The following is a 4,481-nucleotide window of genomic DNA, read 5'->3' on the forward strand; positions in this document are numbered from 1 at the left end:
TTTTCATTTTTGCTTTTTATTTTTTATTTGTACTAAATACTTATAGTTTTAAAATGTATGTGAATCACTAGTTTATGAATAACTTTACTATGAAGTTAGATTTTTTGTGTGATTCTTTTTCCTGCTACTTAATAATTTCACTCTATTTGGTAATTTTACGTTATTTTTAATATATGTTTTAATCCAAAACAAATTTTGTTATTTTTTGCTATTAAATTCTTTTTGCTATTAATGTGTTGAACAAAAAATACTTTCTGGATTTAAGTTGCATAAATTTTATATAAGTTTAGTTTCTAAAATACTAGAGGTTTATAAAAACTTTTTAGTTGATTCCTTTTGCTTTTTTGAGCTATAAGACCCTGAAATTGAAAAGCATTTCAAATGAACTCCGAAAAGGTTGAAAGTTGGCATGGTATCATCATTTCACCCACATAGCATGTGCAACAAAGTTGAGATGGTTACGGCAAAAACTGGATGCACATCGTGTACAAAACGGACAATCTCTTTCGAAGTATGAGGGTTTCGGACGAAAGATCATCTCTTACAAAGGGATTTCATTTTCTTAAACTAATTTGAACTCCATATTTTTTCTGTGATCAAAATGCACCATTAAAAGACACGTCATCAATTTTCAACCCTTTCTGACTTCATTTGTTATTTTTCATGCATTTACTGATTTTTTTGACCTATAAGACCCTGAAATTGAAAAGCATTTCAAATGAATTCCAAATGAACTCCAAAAATTATAAACTTTCTGTTAGTGCCATTAGTTTTAGAAAAATTATAAACTTTTTGTTAGTGCCATTAGTTTTCAAATTTTAGTAGTTAAAATTTGAATTCTTTGAAATTTGTGTGAATCACAAGTTTGTGATTAACTTTACTAAAAAATGAACATAGATGCACCTATAGAGAAAATTCGACATAAATTCATAGTTTTCAAATGAACTCTGAAAAAGTTGGCATAGCATACTCGTGTGTTACAAAGTTGGCATGCTATCATCATAATAGTTGCGGGAGAAAGTCTTCACTTTTTCTTCGCTTGTGTCATTTGCTTATTGCGCCGTAACCATGGATAATCTTCATCGTTTATCAGGATGCTTAGGTCAGCCTTGACATTGAAGGGAGGAATTTCATGAAACTTTTCATAATCTTCAGACATGTATGTCTTGCCGTCCACTCCCAGGATGTCCCTTTTTCCTGAAAGAACTATGTGGCGCTTTGGCTCATCGTATGATGTATTCGCTTCCTTATCTTTTATTTTTCTCGGTTTGGTAGACATGTCCTTCACATAGATAACCTGTGCCACATCATTGGTAGGACGAACAGTTCATCAGTGTACCCAAGATTTTTCAGATCCACTGTTGTCATTCCGTACTGTGGGTCTACCTGTACCCCGCCGCCTGACAGATTAACCCATTTGCACTTAAACAAAGGGACCTTAAAATCAGGTCCGTAGTCAAGTTCCCATATGTCCACTATGTAACCATAATATGTGTCCTTTCCACTCTCGGTTGCTGCATCAAAGCGGACACCGCTGTTTTGGTTGGTGCTCTTTTGATCTTGGGCGATCGTGTAAAATGTATTCCCATTTATCTCGTATCCTTTGTAAGTCAATACAGTCAAAGATGGTCCCCTGGACAACAAGTACAACTCATCACAAACAGTGTTGTCACCTGTGAGACGTGTTTCCAACCAACTGCTGAGAGTCCTGATGTGTTCACATGTAATCCAGGCATCGCACTGCTCTGGGTGTTTGGAGCGCAGACTGTTCTTGTGTTCATCGACATACGGGGTCACCAAGGTAGAGTTCTGTAGAACAGTGTAGTGTGCCTGAGACTAAGAATACTGTCCCTGCATATTATTGAGTCACTTCCAAGAGTGCCTTTCCCAGTCAGTCTCCCCTCATACCGCGATTTAGGGAGACCTATCTTCTTAAGGTCAGGAATGAAGTCAACACAAAACCCGATAACATCCTCTGTTTGATGGCCCATGGAGATGCTTCCTTCTGGCCTAGCACGGTTACAGACATATTTCTTTAGGACTCCCATGAACCTCTCAAAGGGGAACATACCGTGTAGAAATACGGGCCCCAGGAAGACAATCTCGTCGACTAGATGAACTAGGACCTGCGTCACGATATTGAAGAAGGATGGTGGGAACACCAGCTCGAAACTGACAAGACATTGCGCCACATCACTCCTTAGCCTTGGTATGATTTCTGGATCGATCACCTTCTGAGAGATTGCATTGAGGAATGCACATAGCTTCACAATGGCTAATCGGACGTTTTCCGGTAGAAGCCCCCTCAATGCATCCGGAAGCAGTTGTGTCATAATCACGTGGCAGTCATGATACTTTAGGTTCTGAAACTTTTTCTCTGGCATATTTATTATTCCCTTTATATTCGACGAGAAGCCAGTCATGACCTTCATACTGAGCAGGCATTCAAAGAAGATTTCTTTCTCTTCTTTCGTAAGAGCGTAGCTGGCAGGACCTTTATACTGCTTCGGAGGCATGCCCTCTTTTTCCTGCAAACGTTGCAGGTCCTCCCGTGCCTCAGGTGTATCTTTTGTCTTCCCATACACGCCCAAGAATCCTAGCAGGTTCACGCAAAGGTTCTTCGTCACGTGCATCACATCGATTGAAGAGCGGACCTCTAGGTCTTTCCAGTAGGGTAGGTCCCAAAATATAGATTTCTTCTTCCACATGGGTGCGTGTCCCTCAGCGTCATTCGGAACAGCTAGTCCACCAGGACCCTTTCCAAAGATTACGTGTAAATCATTGACCATAGCAAGTAAGTGATCACCGGTACGCATGGCGGGCTTCTTCCGATGATCTGCCTCGCCTTTGAAATGCTTGCCTTTCTTTCGACATTGATGGTTGGTCGGAAGAAATCGACGATGGCCCAGGTACACATACTTCCTGCATTTGTCCAGGTATATACTTTCAGTGTCATCTAAACATTTCGTGCATGTGTGGTATCCTTTGTTTGTCTTTCCTGAAAGGTTACTAAGAGCGGGCCAATCCTTGATGGTCCCGAACAGCAACGCCTTTAGGTTAAATTCCTCCTGTCTGTGCTCATCCCAGGTACGTACACCGTTTCCATTCCACAGCTGTAAAAGTTCTTCAACTAATGGCCTTAGGTACACATCAATGGCGTTGCCGGGTTGCTTAGGGCCTTGGATGAGAACTGGCATCATAATGAACTTCCGCTTCATGCACATCCAAGGAGGAAGGTTATACAGACATAGAGTCACGGGCCAGGTGTTGTGATTGCTGCTCTGCTCCCCAAAAGGATTAATGCCATCCGTGCTTAAAGCAAACAATACATTCCTTGGGTCCTTTGCAAACTCATCCCAGTACTTTCTCCCAATTTTTCTCGACTGCGACCCGTCAGTGGGTGCTCTCAACTTCCCATCTTTCTTTCGGTTCTCACTGTGCCATCGCATCAACTTGGCATGCTCTTCATTTCTGAACAGACGTTTCAACCGTGGTATTATAGGAGCATACCACATCACCTTCGCAGGAACCCTCTTCCTGGGGGGGCTCGCCGTCAACATCACCAGGGTCATCTCGTCTGATCTTATACCGCAATGCACCGCATACCGGGCATGCGTTCAGATCCCTGTATGCACCGCGGTAGAGGATGCAGTCATTAGGGCATGCATGTATCTTCTCCACCTCCAATCCTAGTTGGCATACGACCTTCTTTGCTGCGTATGTACTGTCGGGCAATTCGTTATCCTTTGGAAGCTTCTTCTTCAATATTTTCAGTAGCTTCTCAAATCCTTTGTAAGCCCCAGCATTCTCTGCCTTCCACTGCAGCAATTCCAGTACGGTACCGAGCTTTGTGTTGCCATCTTCGCAATTGGGGTACAACCCTTTTTTGTGATCCTCTAACATGTGATCGAACTTCAGCTTCTCCTTTTGACTTTCGCATTGCGTCCTTGCATCGACAATGACCCAGCGGAGATCATCATCATCGGGCACATCGTCTGGATTCTCTTGATCTTTAGCAGCTTCACCCGTTGCAGCATCATTCGGCACATCGTCTGGTTCCTCTTGATCTTCACCAGCTCCCCCCGTTGCAGCATCACCGTATTCAGGGGGCACATAGTTGTCATCGTACTCTTCTTTTTCGCCGTCTTCCATCATAACCCCTGTTTCTCCGTGCCTCGTCCAAACATTATAGTGTGGCATGAAACCCTTGTAAAGGTGGTGGGAGTGAAGGATTTTCCGGTTGGAGTAAGACCTCGTATTCCCACATTCAGTGCATGGACAACACATAAAACCATCCTGCTTGTTTGCCTTAGCCACATCGAGAAACTCATGCATGCCCTTAATGTACTCGCAGGTGTGTCTTTCACCGTACATCCATTGCTGGTTCATCTGCGTGCATTATATATAATTAAGTGTCCAAATTAATAGAAGTTCATCATCACATTAAAACCAAAGTGCATACATAGTTCTCATCTAACAAC

Source organism: Triticum dicoccoides, chromosome 3A (assembly GCF_002162155.2).
Source record: "Triticum dicoccoides isolate Atlit2015 ecotype Zavitan chromosome 3A, WEW_v2.0, whole genome shotgun sequence".
NCBI classification, from domain to species: Eukaryota; Viridiplantae; Streptophyta; class Magnoliopsida; order Poales; family Poaceae; genus Triticum; species Triticum dicoccoides.